The 22,532-nt window shown below is 34.4% G+C and overlaps 1 pseudogene; it reads right to left on the reverse strand.

Annotated features, from left to right (window-relative positions):
• Positions 1–22,532, reverse strand: part of LOC145941434 (uncharacterized) — a 56,178-nt pseudogene that overhangs the window by 17,636 nt on the left and 16,010 nt on the right.

A 22,532-nucleotide genomic window follows, 5' to 3' on the forward strand; every position in this document is an offset into this window, starting at 1 on the left:
CGACCAATTTCAGTAAAATGTGGGTAAAAGTGTCGCCTCCAATATCCTTCTCTAATATTTCCATCGTTCTCCTCAGTATCAATAAGATCTGTTGTACAATACTGACGGTTGTTCATAGTTTTATGTTCTTCTCCAATCATAATAAAGTTATGTAGGCAAGTAAGAGCTTTGAACACATATTCACAGTTTGTTATTGACATGCACAGAGATTTTTGTAAGATACGCCATCGTGCAGTTAGAATACCAAAAGCATTCTCTATCGTACGCCGTGCACGTGACAAGCGATAATTGAAGATTCTGCTGTCATCAGTCAGCTCTTTGCGAGGATAAGGCCTCATCATATATACTGATAGTGGAAAAGCCTCATCGCCAATAAAATAAAACGGAAAAGAAATATTTGTTCCTGGAAGTGGTGTGGGATCTGGCAAAGGTACATTGCCTGCAGTTAAGTCACTTGCAAATTCAGTGTTTGCCCATACTCCACCATCACTTATAGAACCTGAAAATGGATCGCAGAGTAGCAATTACAGATAACATGTATTATAAACTGTGCATTAAAAAAATTGAAATTGAATAAATTATACTCACCATATTGTCCAATATCAATCCATGTAAATTTGTATGCTGCATCACAGGTGGCAAGTAATATCATGCTAAAAATTGTTTATAATTGTAGAATGCTGATCCAGAATTGGGAAAGGCTTGAACTCTCATATGACGTCCGTCTATTGCTCCTAAACAATTTGGAAATTGCCACTTTGTCATAAAGTCATCACTAATGATTTTCCAATCCTCTTTACTAGGAGACTTTAAAACAATTGGTTGTAGCACTGTCCAAATCGCCCGACAAGTTTCATGCACTATTTTATGAACAGTTGACTTGCCTATCCTAAATTCTGCATGTTTTAATTTAGCACTATCACCCTGGGATAAGTACCTGTAAATAATTATGAGATTTTTTTAAAAAAAGGTGATATAAAATAAAAGTGCAATTTTACTTACAACAAAGTGACAGCTACGCGCAGCTCTGTAGGCAAAGGAGTTCGGATACTATTTTTCTGTAGATGAGGACTAAGCAAATTTACCAGCAATTTAAACTGCTCAGGCCACATTCTAAATAATCCAAAGAACTCTTCGTGATCATACTGAAGCAATTCTTGAACAATATTATGGTAAAATCCTTGAGCATTTCGTAACCTATTTACAGGTCGAATCCACCAGCGTCGATGTGTCATTTTCTTCCTTCTCATAACTTGCCATAGCAATAAATTATACCAAGCTAAACAAAATAAAAAAAAATATCCACATATAATTTTTCTCAAATCCATAATTATGACGAAAACAAACTTTGGAAAAACTGTGGAAACTTTTCAGCAAAAAAACACATAAATAATGTCACATGCTATCAAATAGAAAAATTTTGGAGACTTCAAAAATTCCCCATTTGATAGCCAATAATCGTGTCACATTGTGTCTATCTGTGCTTCTTTACTGCTATGTCTTCTCTGATGTTTTCTCATTGGCCGCCTTGTATATTACTGCTACGTCGTCTGTATTGTAGACGGAATGATCGTAGATTTAGCGTTGTTACGACTAAAACACTCCATTGTAGATGGCCCTTAAAAGGTCAGCATTTACATGCGAGACTTGTCAGTTGCGCAACTTTAGCGTAATGGTAACACGCGGAAAAAGACAGCAAAAAGAGACATCGACGACGTCAAAAAATTCATCCGACGACGCGATAAAAATCGCCACGTTCCATCGGTGAGAGAAACGGCTGCCTTTTGAAAACTCTATATTATCTGAAGAAAAATCAAAGAGCGTCGTTCTTACGTACCGCCGACAATAATCTCATAAAGTGTATTCAAGAGTGTATTTATAATACACTTAAAGGTAACGTGCCGCTCAATAATCACGAAAAAACACGTTTAGTCAAGCATAAATCTATCCTTCGACGCGTCGCTGCAAAACGCGGCAATTGGAAAACCAAGAGAAATCTGTTGGTTCAGCGCGGAGGTTTTTTGCTTTACCTTATTGCTCCTTTGCTCAGCGTTGTATTATCCCGGATTATCGGCGAGTAAAAAAAATACAACTCTGCAAATATTTTGTTTTTCCGTGACTAGAAAAGAAGTAATAAAAAGATTTGAAGCGTTCTCGTTCGCCATATGGAATAATGGACAGAGCAAAAAAAATGGTACTGATTTCTACGGAAAATCTTGAAAGAATGCGACAAACACAACATTATCAACAACAACCGGAAATAGCGAAGACTACAACAATGCTGGATAACTCGCCGAAGAAAGAAAATACAATGATATCGAATGAGGAAAATGCTAATAATAATAACACCGTACGAACTCCTGGAACCTCCTTATCGCGACTCGACGCGGAAATGTGGCGTATTCTCAACCTCGCGACTCCCCTCGATGAAGGCGAAAGATGGAAATTGTATAAAGAAGTACTTCAGCGTTATCTTCACTTTGTTCGAGAAACGAAAAGACACTTACGCAATGATTCGCGCAACGATACGCGCAATAATGCCGACGACGCTAGTAATGTTGACAATGACGGGGGCGAAGACGATCAGGATAAAGATACCGAGATGCCCTTGGATGACGAACTTATGGAAATACAATCTTATGGAAATACTTCAATCAGCAGTGATAATACGGTTAGCGAAAGTAGTTTCGGGAAGAAACGTGCACAATCAGCGGAAAAAATCAAAGAAATACTCAACAGCGTGCCCCAAACTTATCGTTCCAAAGCAAACGCCTTATTGAAATATTTGTTAGATACCCCGTCATCGAAAATTAGTTGGGATAAACGCGGACTCGTGACTATAGACGGCGTCGTTGTAGCGATATTGAATATTAGCGATCTTATAAACGACGCGATACGCGAGAGAAAAACGATAAAAGCAATCGGGAGATTTCAGTTTGCGCAATTACTGCGCGACATAGGTACACCCACCAATCTTATAGGGAATCGCGATTTATTGACTACGTCCGCACGTAGATCCCTGCGTATTGAGAAAACGTTACCGCGTGGAAGCTCCATTCCGAAAACTTTACTGTCGCGTTCAAAGTCATACGGTCGGGAGTTAAACGAGACCGAAGGAGACACGGTGTTTTTATCCGCCACTGACGACAGCGACGATAATAAAACATTAGTGCCGAATTCTTCGCCTAAGAAAAAGAAGGGTTTATTTCGCTGGAGTAAACTCGAATAATGGAACTCGAAAAATTGTATTACGTTCCTTCGCATTACGCAGGCTATTCCGCGACGGAGAATTTATCTCGAGCTGCTAAACCAAATTTAACGCGCAACGATGTCGTCGAATGGCTTAAATCGCAAGATGCGTATACGCTACATCGACCAGTACGACGAAAATTTCCTCGTTTACATTACAACGTGACAAATATCGACGATTTATGGGAAGCAGATTTGATCGATCTTCGTAATCTTAAGGGCTATAATGACGGATATTCTTATTTGTTGATAATTATAGATGTCCTTAGTAAATTCGTTTAGGTAGAACCTTTACGCGACAAAACAGCTACCTGCGTGACAAAAGCCTTTCAGCGTGTACTTTTGAAAAACAAAGATCGCCAACCTGTTTATCTGCAGACGGATAAAGTTAAAGAATTTATAGCGCAGCCTGTACAGAAATTCTTAAAAGAAAAAGACATTCGTTTTCGCGTAGCCCGTAATCCCGATGTTAAAGCAGCTGTAGTGGAGCGATTTAATAGGACGCTCAAGGAACGGATGTGGCGTTATTTTACACATAAAAATACGCGACGCTACATCGATGTTTTACAGGATATCGTTCACGCTTACAATCATACTCGTCATACCTCTATTAAAATACAGCCCGCAGCCGTTACGCGGGAAAATGCACGCAGTGTCAGTAGGGCAAAAGTAGTCTTTGAGAAAGGATACGAGGCAAAGTGAAGCGAAGAAATATTTCGAATTTGCCGCGTTCTCGAATGGAGAAAACCACGCGTATATGAATTAAGCGATTTAGCGGGTGAGGATATAGACGGAATTTTTTACGAACAAGAATTAACTCCGGTCAATAAAGATTTGCAAGGGGAAGAATTTATCGTCGAGCGGGTAATAAAAAGCAGGGGACGTGGCAACAATAAACAATTACTAGTTAGTTGGCAAGGATATCCCTTCAAATTCGACTCTTGGATACCCGCTTCGAGTTTAAGATCTTTGAGTTAAAATGAGGGAAGAAGAATTTTACATGATTCTCCCGAGCAACAGTAGCATGCGTTACTTTCCGGAAAATACAACCACATGTTTCACCACTGAATTACCCCAGCGTATAGAATTACACGGACGTTGGGAAGTAGCGCTCACGGAGATTCAGTTTCCGTGTAGTTTTTTACATATACGAAATAATGAAAGTTTAATCAGATTCATCGATATTAACGAGCGCGATAAGACAGTTAAGGCTATGAAATCTCAGGTACCTGCGGGTATTTACGTAAGTATGCGCGATATTATCGAGAGTGGGAATTACGCCGCTAAATCTGTCGATTCGTATATCGTTTAGCATTTCAACGTCTTCATGGGTGGTAAAGTTTTCATGAAACTTGTCTGCGAAGAAAATAAATGTAGTATGACGCATTATGTAAATTTTTCCGACAAACTCCGCCGCATACTCGGCTTTGATATACACATCAAGCGCAGAGATCTTGTTCAGCTCGATAGCGAACCCACTGTATCATCTCCGTTACCCGCGTAGTTTTATAATGAAATCGGTATCGATATGTACAATAACAACGAAAAGCTAGTTAAAATCGAAAGTAGTTCCGTTATACCCGACGTTTTACCTTCGTGGGTCTATGATGAAGAGATGCATTCTCTGCTATTTTACGAACTCACGCACTTTCGTATGATAATAGCCGACGGGCCGGGTAGTTTGTTGCGAGGCATTCCCGACAAACTCTTTGTCTATTGCGACATTTGCGAACCTTACATTACCGGCGATGTACAATCTCCCCTTCTTCGAATAGTCGCGCTTGACTCGCGAAATGATTACGCGTTCGCGTCAACTCAGATAAGACATTTCTCGCCCGCTCAATACATCACGCTGCGTCAAACGTGTTTCCGTACGATCGAAATAGATATAAGAGATCAGCTGGGTCAAAGTATACCATTCGAATTCGGGACACTGACGGTGACATTGCACTTTAGACGTATCGAATAGATATCGTAAGAATACTCGGTATCTATGACAGAGAAAACGAGAAAAAGAAAAGAAAAGAAAAAAAAATTTGTTCGTTCGTTCTCTGTTGATGGATTATTACTCGACGTATTACGACGAATTACAGAACGGAGGAGCTCGCGGTGGTGGAATTCCACGAGTTTTCGTCGGATCGCCCTATCAACGAGGGCACGGTGTCGGGAGTTTTCTCGGAGGATTATTCAGACGCGTGCTGCCTTTTTTAGGTACTGCTGCGCGGGCTGTGGGTAAAGAAGCTTTACGCGCGGGCGTTAATATAATCGATGATGTAGAAAACAATACTCCGTTTAAGGTAGCGGCTAAACATCGCTTTAAAGAATCGCGTAACAATCTTAAAAGACAAGCTAAAGAAAAAATAACTAGCCTCATGAAAGGTTCGGGATATAAATCGGATGCGAAAATGCACGTAGCTCATTTTCCCTTTGTTGGGCTTGACACGCGCATTAAACGCCGTCGCTTGAGTAAGAAAAGTTTATCGAAAAGCAAGACGAAAAAGAAGACGAATACAAAATCATCGAAGAATAAGAGGAAGAAAGCCCGTACAACGGTAAAAAGACTTAAGACGTCCACGAAACGACGTAAAATCAGCAAGAAACGTACCGTATCCGATATATTTTCTTAATCTATTTTAATTTTACACGCATTTAACCGCGACGAGGACAGCGACGACGAAACAATTGTCGGAGAATAAGTATGGCTTTTCTTCACACACATTCGAGCGAGTGTTTAAAGACTGAACTCGATCTCTTTTCCCTGCCGCCCACACAAACTAGTATCGAGAGTTCACAATGGATTCATTACAAGCCCGTGACTTCTCTCTCGGACGATTCACCGATAGAATTCGTCGTCCCCGGTCACGGAGAAGAGATCTCACGCATGCTGAGTCTTCGCGTACGCGCGAAATCGAGCGACGAATCAGTTGTTCGAGCTCCAGGAACAAGCGGCACAACAGCAGATACCGCCGTAGGTCCCGTAAATCATTTTCTTCATTCCATCTTCAATCAGGTCGACGTGTATTTCAATCAAAAGCTCGTGTCGCCTCCAAACAACGCTTACGCATACCGTGCGTACATCGAGGCATTGTTAAATTATTCTTCACCCGCAAAAACTTCCCATCTAACGTCATGTCTATGGGACGCGGATACACCGGGTCGCATGGACGAAACGCTGGAATCGAAGGCAATACCGCTCTCGCGAGACGCGCCCATTACATTCGCAACGGGCGAGCGATAGATCTTATAGGACATCTCCATTGCGACATTTTCAATCAAAACAAATTCTTAATTAACGGAGTGGAAGTACGACTGAGACTCGTCCGCTCGAAAGATTCATTTTGCCTCATGGAAAGCAACAGCGCGTCAAAAATACATATTCTCGATGCCAGCTTGCTAGTGAGAAGGGCGAAAATAAGCGCCGGAGTGTTACTCGCGCATGCTCGAATGCTGAGTAAAGTTACAGCTAACTATCCGCTTACGAGAGTCGAGGTTAAAACATTCACGATTCACAGCGGTGTTGTGGGCGAATCATTAGATAACGTAATACCCGGACAACTACCGAAACGAATAATAGTCGGATTTGTTAATAATAAAGCATTTAACGGAGATAGAAAATTAAATCCGTTTAATTTTAAAAAATACGGCATAAATTTCTTCTCTCTGTATGTCGACGGCACGCAAATTCCTAGTAGGTCATTACAACCGGTTTTCTCGCCGGAAGAACCGCTTTACGTCGATGCTTATCAAACGCTCTTCTCGGGAACGGGCATCCATTTCTTAAACGAGGGAAATTCCATAAGTAGAGACGATTATTCCAAGGGATACACGCTTTTCGCTTTTGATCTCACACCCGATTTGTCCGCTAATTGCGCCGGGCATTGGAATCTTGTGAGACACGGCAGTTTACGATTAGAAGTACGATTCGAAAAAGCGCTCACCGAGACAATTAACTGTATTGTTTACGGCGAATTTGATAATGTAATAGACTCGTCTCGTCAAGTCATCGTCGATTTTTCCGGTTAAATTTTTTATCGCGGCATTTACATGTCTCTCGTCGCAACGTACGATTAAAAATTTTTTGTATTTTTCTTATCCCCGCTCTCTTCCACTTCCACTCGCCGACGCGTTTCACGAGAAGAAAAACTTATAATGTAACAAAAAGAAATATTAGTTTCCTTTGAAACGCGTTCGTCGACGGTTCGTGAAAAACTTAAACCTCGCCAACGAAAGCGTATAAGTTTTTCTTCGCAATATGGATATAGTCATTGACATTCAAGGCTTCCGCAATGTGAGCGAGAAGTTTCTGCCTAAGGAAGTCGCGGTTGTCGCGATTGACGCACCGATCATCGACCATTGGATTATGATACCGCCCTATCCGTTCGCTGAATTACCCGAAAAAGTAAGACGACAAAACTGCTGGCTCGCACGAAATTATCATGGGATCGAATGGTTCGATGGCGAGGCTAATCCAAAATATTTTACGCGGCATTTACGTGAAATTATAAGGCACACGCGTCACATTTACGTTAGAGGCAGTGAAAAAGCACATTACTTGCGAAATCTATTGTCCAGAGAGATATATAATTTGGAAGGTATCTCTCCAGCATTCAAAAATCTATTGTTGGAGGAAGAGTGTGGACAATATTGCGCTCATCATGGATTTCGACAGATATTTCATTGCGCCTTACATAACGCTTACAAATTGAAACGCTGGCTACTCGATCAAAATAATACCGGCAGCAGCGATACTCTCAGCGTTAGTCAGCCCACTACTTGTAGTTCTCCCGAAAATTATCAATTGAGTGACGACGACGACGACGACGATGATGATGGCTACGAAAGCGTGAAAACTGACTGCGACAAGGATTACGCTGCTAGCAACATAAATGTCAATCCCGTTCTAATTCGTAATATTCAAACTCAAACGGATAATATAATAGAGACAAAAAATTTGTCAAGCGTCGAGCAGACAATTAAAAAGAAGACGAAAAAGAAGAAAGATTTGCGGGAGAAATAAAAACCGAAGTTATTCAAATAATACCAGGATCGACGCGTTCGTCTTTGTGTCGAAAAAATGAACTCTTGCGAAATTCTACGAGCATTGCGCCATATCGATGCCAAGCATGTGGGTGTCTATCCCGCCGACAGAGTTCCGAGGGTGTGGACGAGGTCGACGGCTATCGTTGCTAATACAGACGATCATAAACGACCTGGAGAACATTGGGTCGCCTTTTTCCTCGATGAACACGGAACAGGCACCTACTTCGACAGCTACGAAATACCGCCTCTGGAGCCCGGATGTCTCCTTCGTCTTCGACGAAACTCCATCATCCATCGATGGAATACCCGACAACTACAAGGATTTTTCTCACAAACTTGCGGACAATATAGCTGTGTATTTCTATATTACATGTCTGTCGGTTACGATCTTAATCAATTTCTTACTCTATTTACCGAAAATTGTGAACACAACGAACGATTAATCGTACATTTATTTCGCAAAATCTTTCTTCGTTGAAATAAGAAACGTGTTAACGTAGTTGCTAACCGATATCATATTTAATTCAGTAATTTTAATAACATACTTTATGTATCGCTTTTAACTTTATGTATTTGTAATATCAATATATATGAAAAATTTATAATAAATGTGTGTGAAACTTTTTTACTTGAATTCTTTTATATTTTTCCCACATCTTCTACCCTTTACCTCATAGCGAAATAGAAACTCGATCTTTTTAAAAACTTTAGCGTAATTTACGGTCTCGGCAACATTTGTCTAAATATTGCGTCTCAGTCTCCGATACCCGAACATATTTTGTTTTATTACCCGCCCATTGTCAGCGAATGCTACCCTTCCTATCTGTTCCTACGTATCGTTTACTAGAATGCGAACTCGAATGCGCGTGTTTTCTATTAGGCCTCCTTTTGTTACCCGAGGTATCGATAATATCCGACAACGCGACGCTGAAGCGATTAGCCGAAATTGTAAGCGGGCACTAGCCGCTTGTACTTTTTTTATTTTTTTCAGCAATAAAACCTTTACGTAGCGTCACTAGAATGCGAACTCGAATGCACGTGTTTTCTATTAGACTTCTTTTTGTTACCCGAGGTGACGATAATTAGCATAAATTGAAAGCGTGGGCTAGCCGCATGTACTTTTTGTATATCTTTTTGTTTTCTTTATTAGCGACGATGCCAACGCTACCCGTCAATGCGACGCTGAGTAACGACGGTCAGCCGAAATTAGTGCGTTTTTTATTTATCTTTTTTCAGCGCTATACACGATCACCGGGGACCAACCGCTCTATGACGGCTTTGCTATACCGCGTTTTTTTTATCGACATTTTCTCGGCTTTTTTCAGAAACGCTGTCTGCTCACCCCCTACTCTTCCAAAAAAAAAATCAACCAATCAGAGTGCTGGGCCACTATAGTTAGAGCCTATCATAGACGGGGTGGAGTGCCATAATCCCCACGCCTACTACGCTATACCACGATATTTTATCGCCATTTTGTCGGCTTTTTTCAAAAACCCTGCCTACTCTCCCACTCCAAACACAAAACCAACCAATCAGAGTGCTGGGCCACTATAGTTAGGCCTATCAGAGCCCTGGGCCTAATGACCCCTATTAGCGGATCGACCAATCTCACGGATCGAAAAGCCCTGTCTAGCCACACCCCTCTGGCGCCAGTGGCCGAGTGGTGGGGGTTTGTTTTGACTCACTATAGTGGCCCACATACTACTAATTTATATTACGACCATTGATGTTAATACCGTTTTCGCACATATCTTTAGCCTCGTCAACAAATTGCTTCAAAAAATCATTAGCATTGGTCGGTTTTTCATATCCATGATAAAGTCCAATTACAAATACATTGTCATATGGAAGAACTGAACCTAATATAGGCCAGAATTGTTGTGATGATGATTTCGACAGTGGTAATCCATCAATATTAATAGTTATTTTCACACAATTAATATTATCCTTTACGGATGTTAATATATTGTAACGTCCTTCGGACGTCTTCGAGATTACTCGAAGCGCACACGTTACGTATCTCGCACGCACTCCCTCTTACTCACTCACACCGCGAAATTAATACGCTCGCGTAAGAAGCAAAGGAATTTTATTAAAAACAGAACGTAAATTAACTCAATGAAACACAGAAATATTAAATGCATTAATCCGTAAATCGGAAAACGTCCGCGCAGACCAACAGTCAGTCGACTTCACTTCCACAACAACAACAGTCCTCCTAGCAACGTGCTCAGAGACGATCTTCCTTTCACAGATGACTGATGACGAACGACGAATGTAACGGGTCGTAAAACATAACGCAGGACGGACGTTACACTGCTCCCCTTCTAGTAAATTGTCGTCCCGACAATTCCATGAGAAATTTTAACTCCTCCAAGATGCTCCAGGAATTTCATCAGCGCTGCTGCCTTGAATTCCAACATCTATTTTTTTCTAAGTGTCTTACTCCGGGAACCTTCCAATTGACATCCTCCAGGAAGTGGCCAGTTTCCAAGATGTACACTCCAGGAAAAGATCCCAACACTTTTGAAAAAAAAACGGAGTCGTTGCAGTGAATATCTGATTCTGCGATGACGTCCACCTGAAGAACGCCTTCTTGTTCGTCTTGTTTCCTTCTTCAGACAAGGGGGGGGGGATGTTCCGTGGTCCCTTCGTCCAGAAAGACTCCCCAAGTCTCTACCTCGGCATTTGCCCAGAGTCTCACGGAAAAACCACGGCACAAAACCGTGAGCGAGGTAGTCTTCTTAATTTTCGATCTTCCTTGATATTACTCCATTTCCGATATTCAATATTCCTTTCTTTTTGAAATTTCCTTAGCTGGTATTGATGGAAAACCTGAGAAATAAAATTTTTCTCGCCAGAAAAATTATTGATTCAAAACAAATATTAAATTGGGTATAATTAAAATAATTATTACTATTTTTAATTCGACTAATTTTATAATTTTAAGCATTTACTCTCGGAGCATTCTTAAAACAAGTCGAACTCGCCCCGTTAAATCCGACCTTTTAGTTTTTCTTTTTTCCTTCTAAATTTTTTGAACATTCCGAACGATAATGTCCGTAAGCCCCACATTGCCAACACTCTATTTTATTTTTTAAATTCTTTATTTATTTTTCCTTGAATTTTCTCACCCTTATCAGCTTCTTTTAAATTTTCTCCACTGAAATTTTTATTATTCCATTTCGAACTGTTCCCACTATTCTGATCTTTCTTTTCTTGAAAACTATTTTCATTTATTACTTTTATGGCCATAGCCCTTTCTATCGCCATTTTGAGGGAAGTTATTCCCTCTAGCTGCAATGTTCTTTTAATAAATCCATCGTTAATTGCATTAATAAATTGTTTTTATTAACGCACGCTATCTTTTCACGAATTTCCTCCGCGCATTCAGGATAAGCTAATTGAGCCAAACGCTCAACATCACCTCCCAAAGTAGTTATTTCTTCTCCAAATTTTTGCCGACGATTAGTGAACTGCGTATAATATATTCCCGCGAGATGACCCTCACCAAAACGCAATTCTAATTTCGATTTTAATTCTAAAAATGTCAATTTCTCTATTTCTTCTACGCAATTTAATACTGCCTGCGCTTTTCCCCTTAGATTAGAAGCTAGAGCGACTACTTTCATTTCTTCCGTCCAATTATTAGCCCGTGCAATAAGATTAAATTGTACAAAAAAATTCTCTTAATGATCCTGTACCATCAAAAGTTCCCGGTTTTAATTTATACTCTAAATTAATATTTGCGGACGTGCACGATTCATTATTCATCGGAATATTTTCGCCTCTATCATTCGCAATATTATTGGTGCGACTTATCTGTAAAATCTTCTGCTGCAAGCGTTGCAGCATCTGGTCTCTTTGCTGCAACTCCACCTGCATCTGCTCCCGCTCAATCTTTCGTTCATCACGAAGCTGATTCAACTCCTACAGGATCGCACGCATCGCTTCCAAAATTAACTTTAGCATATTGTTTAATTTAGCAGTGCCTAGTTTTTTTAATTAAATTTTTTTATTTTTTTTTATTTGTATTAATTTTAATAATTTTTTAATTTTTATACTATTTTACATGGGTTTGCAACTTAAATTTTTCACTGGTTCATTATACGACTCTATAGGTTTGCAACTTAAATTTCCACTGGTACAAAAGATTCTACTTTTACTTGGCGCGTAATTTTTTTTTATATCATTACTTTGTAGTACGATTCTACATGGGTTTGCAATGGATAATTTTTCATATGATTCTACATAAGTTTGCAATAGGTAATTTTTTATACTACAATTCTACATGGGTTTGCAATGAGTAATTTTTCATACGATTTTACACATGGGTTTGCAATGGGTAATTTTTCACTACTGGCGTGCCCATACTAGGCGCCTTTTTTTACCTTTTTTTAAAGGTAAGTTTTTATAGGGATATCATTCATTTTTGTATATGATTTAGATTTACTAGGGTTGCTCAAATAATGCCATTTTTTTCAGAAACTATTTATTAAACAGGTTTAAAATGTTTTTAAACATACATAGATATTTCTTCTTTTTAAATATATATTATTTTTTAATATAATCTCAATCAACTTCTATAACCTTATACCAGCATGATACAAGTATATGTATGCCTTTACTGTATCAACTCTTGTTTTTTCTACGTAACCATGTCATCACAGCTTCAATCATCCCCTCATCATCTTCCCAATCTTGTTTCGCAGAGATCTTTAAATTATATGTTTAACACAGTTTAGCGATAGCTTCCAATATTTAACTTTTTGAACTACTTAATTAAATGCACTTCGCGAAATACGGTTTGGAAGATGAAGAGGGCGTGATTCAAATGTGAAAACATGGTTATGTGGAAAGGACAAAAGTTGGTACAGTAAAGGCAAGTAAATACATATAATGTATCGTACTGGCATAAAGAAATAGAAGTTGATTGAGATTACCATGTATATTGTGTATAAATTGTTGAATAAATATTCTGAAAAAATAATGTAGGGCATTAATTTTTGAGCAACTCTAGTACTATTTCAAAAACTTACAATGTCCTCATTCTGTACCTGTAATGTAAAACATATTTAAATTATTAGAGTACGTACATATATACAAAATATACTGTTTCTTTATTTTATATTAACAATTATATACTTATGAAAGAAATAGTAGGATGGCAGCGTAACAAGAAAGTAATTATTATAAAAGAAATATAGTACATCTCACATATAAGTAGTATTGCATATCACATGTATGTAGTATATTGCATATCACATGTATCGTTACCATTTTACTATTTCTTTCATAATAATAACTACTTTCATGCTACGCTACCATCTTATTATTTCTTTCATAAGTATATAATTATTGATGTAAAATAAGGAAGCAAATAAAAGCTAATAATAATAAATAATGTAAAGATAATAATGTTATGAATGCTATGAGCTATAAAAATGTATATAAATTCTTTATTATAGCTCATATCATTTATAGCACTATTATCTTTACATTATTTATTATTATTAGCTTTTATTCGCTTCCTTATTTTACATCAATAATTATGTACTTATAAAAGAAATAGTAGGATGGTAGCGTAGCATGAAAGTAGTTATTATTATGAAAGAAATAGTAAAATAAAATGGTAACGATACATGTGATATGCAATATACTACATACATGTGATATGCAATACTACTTATATGTGATATACTATATTTTTTCATAATAATATAATAATAACTATTTTCTTGTTACGTAACCATCCTATTATTTTTTCATAAGAATATAATTGTTAATATTGTTATAAGAAATATAAAATATAATAAGTACTTGATTCTTATAAATCTCATCTTCTTCTTCTATCGATTATGACCCTCTGGCTGGATTTTCTTATAATAAATCAAAACGAGCTAACCGCACACTTAACCTACGTCATATGTCACATATCACATACACGTTATATGTATATATTATATATATATATATATATATATATATATATATATATATGTCATAGGGCGTTTTCCAGGTCCATTTTAAATATCCACTGATTAGTTCCAGGTCTTTTCGTAACTTTGAGGTCCGTCCTGAAAAATTTTTATGTCATACGTGTAATTCCAGGACCGACCTGGAAACAGTCAATACAATATAAACCGGTCAATTCCAGAACTACTTTCTTTTTTTAGACCTGGATATAATTATTTTATATTATTTGATATTTTCCAGGACCGACCTGGAAACAGTCAATACATAATAGCCCGATGTATTCCAGGACCTTTTTTTTAAATAAATTAAACTAAATTAGAGCTCAATATTATTTAAAAAATTAATAAAGAACGGGCTAATTGAGAGCCGAACGCAAGGAATCGGTGCGCAAGTGTTTAAATATGAGAATGCGTGGTTTGAATTGTTCAATACTTTCTTTGTACATTTTGGTCCCATATGATTGAACCCTCTTCAGCTTGTTACCGTCTTTATTCTCTACGTCGACTAGAGATATTATAACACAGATCGGCAGATGTGCCGTCGCGAGGTAAAACCGGATATCGGATATGATGTTTTCGATGGCGGTTTATTTTGATTGTAAATGCAAGAATACAATATACATATATAGTTTTTATTTGTAGTTATTGATATTTTTAATTAATAATCGTGAACAATGAATATTAAAACACAATATATTTAAGAAAAGGCTTACACACATATCTTTTGACAGGTAACAGGTTAGGTCGGCTAGGCTTTCTTTATCAGTTATATTTATCTTTCTCTCTCACACTTCCGGTTATACCCCAAGCAACGGGACCCAATCAGAAATCGTTAACGCATTTGCCGATCTTTGTTTTAGTATCTTTAACGTCGTCCTTCGGCAGATCATCACAAATTTTATTTTTCCGTAGTTCGTCATATTCCAGTTCCAACAGTAAAGGACGTACTGTTTGTCAGGTTGTAGATGTTATGCACTATTGTTATTGAGAGACCGACAAACAATACAACATTCTTTATGGTTAGAATCAAAATATGGCAGACTGCGGGAAAATAAAATTTGTCATGATCCGTCAAAGGTCGACGTAAAGAATAAAGATGTTAACAAGCTAAAGGGGGTTCAATCATGTGGGACCGAAACGTATATTAAAGGATTGAAAAATTCAAACCACGCATTCTCATATTTAAACATTTGCGTACCGATTTCTTGCGCTCGGCTCTCAATTAGCCCGATCTATATTAATTTTATTAATAATATTAAATCTTAATTTAATTCAGTTCATTAGAAAAAGGTCCTGGAATACATCGGGCTATATGTATTGACTGTTTCCAGGTCGGGCCTGATAATACACTAGAAAATATCAAAAAATATAAAATGATTATATCCAGGTCTAAAGAAAGTAGCGAGGGAGTGCCATTCCGGAAGCGGAGGGTGGCGGCTCAAGCGAGTACTCTCGAGCCGTGACCCTGCACCCCAAACTTTTTGGGAGGGCGCGGCGGGAGGGTAGTGTTCCCTTGCACCGCAACCGGGATGGCTACACGACGGCGAGAGAGAGCATCATTCCTTCGAGGCTGGTGCTCTCCTAGAAAATACATTCGGGCGGGGGGGGGGGGGCAGCGAGTCGGCATGGGATACCAGCATCCTTGCCGTCCCTTACCTAACGCCCGAAAAGTGACACCCGCTTAGGTCTAAAGTAAGAAAGAACGGGCTAACTGACAATGAGAGCCGAGCGCAAGGAATCGGTGTGCAACTTATTTCTTTTGAATCGCTAAGAATAATAAATAAAATGTATATAGCATTTATTTTTAAAAAATAAAACTGATTATCTTATTATTGTATAACTTACATCTCTTTCTCTCTCTCTCTCTCTCTCTCTCTCTCTCTCTCTCTCTCTCTCTCTCTCTCTCTCTCTCTCTCTCTCTTTCGCACACGCGCGCGCGCGCGCCCACACACACACACACACACACAAGTAAATAATTGTCTCTTTTTTATGTAATTATAATAGATTAAAAGAATTCTTGTATACAATATTTTAACTTTTCTTAAAATTATAATCAATAAAGATGGAAATGTTTTATCTTAAATTCTAAATTTGCCAAGAACAAAGAAATTATTTCTATCGATAAATTTTTAAATTGAAAATTCGCTGTATTATAGGTAGCATAATATTAATTAATATTTATATTATAAATTATAGATTTCTGTAAGCTATAAATAAAAAACAAGTTTTTTTATATAATTTAATTCATTAAATATTTATTAAATCAAATATTTTAATACAAACTGTATTTTATCAAAGCCATGCTATTAATATACATGTGTAATACATCAATATTTAATACATAAAATAAAGTTTATATTAATATTTAGAAATATATATATTTGTAGACATTATACTTCTCAATTTCATGCGCAATAATTGTAACAGGAAAATTATGATAAAAAAATTATTCATTTTCAGAATGTAAATTAGTTAAACAAATATGATCATAAAAAATTTAAAAGAAAAGTAAGCTAATAATTATATAAAATATGTATATAAATATAATTATATATTTATAAAATAGCTAACATATAGATTGCAACACAATATAAATGCAATTTTGAAAATTATTAACGCTTTTACATATAATATATCGAGTTAAAATAATAATTATTAGACTTCTGTCCATATGTTATATAACTATCTTATATGTTTTGCATGCTTTAAAATTAATATATCACATTCTCTTCAAATGTTACATAAACGAAAAACTTACATAGTTAAAAATGTTTGAATCGCGTTTCACAATTTTATATTTCTAATATTACTTTTTATCAAAATTTTTGAAGCGCTTTTATAATATATCGGCTTAAAATAATAACTGTTTATGCTAACCATTAGTTTGACAAAAATAAATAAAAAAGTAATTACTTAAATTATCTTCAGTAATAATATTGTGCTTAACTTTAATATATAAAATATAAAATATATTATTAATCACAGAATATATAACAGCGTTGCACTGTATCAATACGTTTTATAGATACCTAAGTATTTATATTTATATCCAATTTAATTTATCTCAACTTATATAGAAACAAACATATATAACCATATAGAAATATAAAATAAAAATAAAATATTAAAGCTTCTGTTTTGGTTTTTAAAGGTTAATGTTAATATTAAAAATAATATTTTTAACAATCCATGTAGTTAAATTTTATGCACAATAGGTTAGATTATAATATTGCTTAACAGTTTAACATTACTATAGTTACACTAGTAGAAAACGTTTTAAAAGTCATAATGTATTTCTCTAAGAATCATATCTTGTATATCTGTTGGACAAAATTTTTGCAAAGCTTTAGATTTATATGCAATTATGCATTCGTTTATACTAGGTATAGCTTTTCTACTGATGTAACTAGCAAAAATTGATTTAATATTCTCTCTGCATATATCATTATTTTTATTATCTGTTGTTTTATCATCTGCCTTTAGCGAGAATTCTGCTTTTTTTTTAAATTGATTATGAATCCAAGTTTTTATAACTACCGCACTTCGTTTATGTAAAATTTTATTTTGTGATTTAAATTTTTCTATGCGAAGTAAAGATGGTAACCTTTTTTTAGCAATATCTTCTCGGAAAGCAGTCAACACTAAATTTTTCTCTTTCTCAGTCCAGCGGCATCTTCTCGTTTTACCAAAAGGAGATGCTAAAAATAATAAAATTTATAAAGAAATTAGAATATCAAGAGACACGGTAGTGTCTCGCGCCTAGTTAAGAGCGTAGCCGACACCAGCATTAACTACAATTAGAATATAAATTGCGAACAGAAATAATAAAAATGTTTAAAAATCAAATTAAGAACATATATATTACAATATATATTAACAATAATGCTAAAATAGAATGAAAACAACAAAAGTTAAATAAAAAGTTATTATTACAATACTATTACTTATTACAATTTTCTATATAATTCTTTGTAAGGCTTAAATATAATGTATTATTACAAGGAAAAATGTAATACTTACTCGAGCGTTTTTTCTTTTTAGAATTGATAATAAATTTTTGTTGATTTTCTTCGTGCGTTGCTTTTGGATATTTATTATTATTACTCTTATCACATTTTTTACCTGTAAAATTCAAAAACAAGAATGTTTTATTCTAATCTATCTACGATGCTACAAAATAATTACTTTGAGTTACAAGAACAAATCTTAAAAATTTTAAAAATTATTAATAATATAATATAGAATAATAAATTATATTATTTATATTATATTATTAGAAATATTAATAAGTATAATATAAATTATTTCGAATGATACATTTCTAAATTGAAAATTCGCTGTATTATGAATATATAGCATAATATTAATTAGTATTTATATTATAAGTTATAAGACTTTTACACAATATATATAAAAAACCAATTTTTTATGTAACATATTTTATTAAATATTTTATTAAATCAAATTTTTTAATATGAACTGCATTTTAACATAAAGCCATGCGATTAATGTGCATTTAATATATCAATATTTAGCACATAAACAAATTAAAGCTTATATATAATATTTGTAGAGATACTTTCATAGAAATTATACATCTTATAATTGTACATTCAGTAATAAACATTATTTTATTAATAAAAATGTACTTACCATCTGATTTATTATATCTGTAATCATTATGAATATTATAATTCTCGCAATCAGAATCATCATCATACTTTGTGCGCTCAATGTACTCTACAGGGCAGAAAACAAATTTATATATTTCACCGTTTAGTAACAATTATAACTGCTTTTTCTTTTTTTCTATTTGTTAAATATTTATTCATAATATCTATTTTAAAATATTTATTTTTTGATATTTAAAAATCTAAAAAACATTAATTTAATATTATATATAAAAACAGTTAAGATTCTATTATTTAATTACTTCTATAAATTAGATATATATATGTATACATATATAAAATTAAGTGTCACTAAAATATTTACTTAATAAAAGATTAATTTAACACATATATATTATTGAATATATTCATCAACAATATTTTGAAATATATAAACATTACATCCAATCAAACTTATTAAGCATGTGAAAGATTAATTTAATTTTTATATAAGAGAATTTATTTAAATAAAAATTAATTAAAATGAAAAGATCTATATAAAACATTCAAAATAATTTCATAATTGTGATAAATAAATAAAAAAATTTTACAAATTATATTAGCACAAAAAATTGCTTACCATATTCAACATTTTCAGTTTCCTCTAATAAATCTAAATTAGCCTCGCCACTAAAATTATGTAACATTTTCAAATTATTTATATTGTCTTTTTGTTTTATATTTCTTGAAGCATTCATATGCAAATTCTCCTTATTCTCATCATGCATACCAAGTCCTTTTTCTAAAACTTTTGACATATCTAAAATATCAACCGCTGCTATAGGTTGACGATATATTTCTTTATGAATTTTCTCATGATGTCCCATGAAACTTGCAAAACGATCTATTTTATTTTCTGGTAAATCTAAGCTCGCACATGTTGTTGCAATGTGTTTTCGTAGAGTAGTACCACGTAATGTTTTTGCATGTTTAGCACCACATTCATGAGCAAATTGACGCAATAACGTACAAGCTCTGAGATATTTATGACGTTTGTTATGATATCCGGGAATTCCGAATACATACGGATTTTCAGAAGAAACACCTGCATTCTTTCGAAATTTTAAAATAACTTTTAAACTTTTACGCATTTCAAAATCTAATAATATTGGAACAAATCTTGTGAGTTTTCCACGAATAATGACGCGTCTATACTTCGCCGCAGCATCTTTGTCTTCTGGAAGTAATTTTCGATACTGCTCATCACTTTCATTAATTTTCTCTGATTTTTTAAGATCACTTATTAATAATCGTTCTGTTTCACCTGCTCTCCGACGATTAAATATTTGAATGTAAATAAGAGTAGCTTTCGCTAAAGTTAACCAAGCTTTATACGTAAATTTATGTTGTAATATCTTATATGATGCTTCGCGTAAATTTGTTATATATTTATTCAATTTAGTAATATCAGTTTTCAATGGTAATATCACTTTTTCATTACGCTTTTTCGCAATTCGACTTTCTAGTACAACTTTATTTACAGTACAGCCATAATCTTCTTCAAGAAGAGACATAAAGTCATGAACATATTCTTTTTTTACTTTATCATGTTCTTTAATATATTCACTTTCTAAAATTTGACCTATCTTTTTTATACAAGTGCCAAGTGTGGAAGCAACAGTGGGAGCTCTGTATATATATGTCGTTTCATTTAAGCCAGCAACTATATCTACCGCTCTGATTGCTGAATCATAAAATTTTGGATCGTAAAGTGATGCAAAATCCGTAATTTCAGGATTAATTTTCTTCAAAGCAATTAAATAACGACCTAGAAGTCTGAGATGAGCTCTTATCATATCATGCTGGTGTTGCAAACTATATTTTTTGCACATTTTATTAGCATATTTAATAATAAGGGAATCGTATCTAATTATTCTTACTATATCATCTTCCCTCATTACTGGGAAGACATGCTCTCGTAATTGTTGACAAGCATCTTTATGAATTCGACCAACTTCTTTACGTGCTAGAGCTAATGTTGATTTTACAGTTTGTCTTTGTTTCGGATCACAAATTCTATAGTGATGTCTAAGGCTATTTTTGGCAAAGAAACCTTTACACTTGCAACATGGTGCAAAGTCTGTAGCATCACGTTTTAATTTTTTTTGTGGTCGTCTACATGTTATTAAATTTCCATTATTGAATTGCGGATCTATATTATATATAAAATTCCCTTTTCTTCTTAAATGATCTATCAATTTTTTACGCTCTGCATTACCCTTTGGCAGAAACCTAAACTTTTTTACTTCTTCCTCATCTTTATGTACATTTTCTAAATGTCGAGCTATTTTTGTTTGCATTTTATAACAAAAGAAACAAAAATTTGTTTTGCCTTGACCTTTAGGGCCTCGCGATTTTTCAACATACAAATGAGCATCATCGCAAGCAGAAAATCCTTCTACGTTAAGTTTTATAGTATCAAAAGAAGTATCTATTGTTGTGTTATTGTTGGAAGATTTATAGAAAGTACTATTATTATTTGAAGTTGATGCCGAATTATTGTTATTAATTTCTGCAGTTTCTGCACTTTCTAAACTATCACTATCATTTAATTCATAATCTGTCAAATCATTTATTGTACTACTTATCGTATCAATAGATGCTTCTTTTCCGACGTCATTTTTCAACTCTTCTGTAAAATTAAAATTAAATTAATATTAAATAAATATTATTAGAAATAACAAAAGAAATCTGAACATAATCTAAAACTTACCAACATCTAAGTTTATAGAAAGTGAAGAGCTTTCTTTTCTTGAATTTATAGTTTCATTAGATTGTTGTCCAATATATCTGGATGATAATATATTTTTGGTTGTATTCCAACCTTGAAAATTTAGATTAGTATTTTCATTTATGTTTGAATCTGAATCACTAAACTGTTCATTGAATGATGATATATCATCGGTCGAATTTAGAGTAAAATGTATATCATCTTTTTTTGTTAAGTTCTCATTATTTGTTACATTTAAAATGGAATTATTATAATCTGAATTTACATTTATATTATTATTAAAAATATATGAGTCTAAATTAAGAACATCTTGTGACAAATTTATTTCTTGCATTTCAGAAAGCAAGTTATCATTTCTCATATCGCTATGCATACTACATAACGTAGAGTCTACATGTAGATCATCACAAGTATTATTGAACCTAATTGTATCTGTTTCTTGTGAAGAATGTGTTTGATCTGTATGTTCTGTGTAAACTGATCTGTATGTACTGTCTATAACCTTGGCGTGAAAATTTTCAACAAGTGAAATATTATGAAGTTGCACTTTAGGTAGATCATTATTTAAATTTTGTTTAATATTTGTGAGCATTTTAATATTATCTGAAATATGTATACATATATATAATATAAAACATGAAAAAATTATAGTTAAGAATTACAATATAATTGTTAAATAAAGGAAACATTTATACTCAAAGTAAAGAATACAATATAATTAGTAAGCGATCAAGTAAAGCATGGTCAAAGTAATTCTATTAATTTTACATTACCATTTATCACTAGAAGATTTGCAACATAACGACTTCCTGATTTGTATTGAACAATACAAGTATCATTGTTTGCTTGTTTAACTTTCTTAGCTTG

The sequence above is a fragment of the Prenolepis imparis genome, unplaced genomic scaffold (genome assembly GCF_030444845.1).
Source record: "Prenolepis imparis isolate NDT839.2.m4 unplaced genomic scaffold, iyPreImpa1.0 SCAF_10, whole genome shotgun sequence".
NCBI classification, from domain to species: Eukaryota; Metazoa; Arthropoda; class Insecta; order Hymenoptera; family Formicidae; genus Prenolepis; species Prenolepis imparis.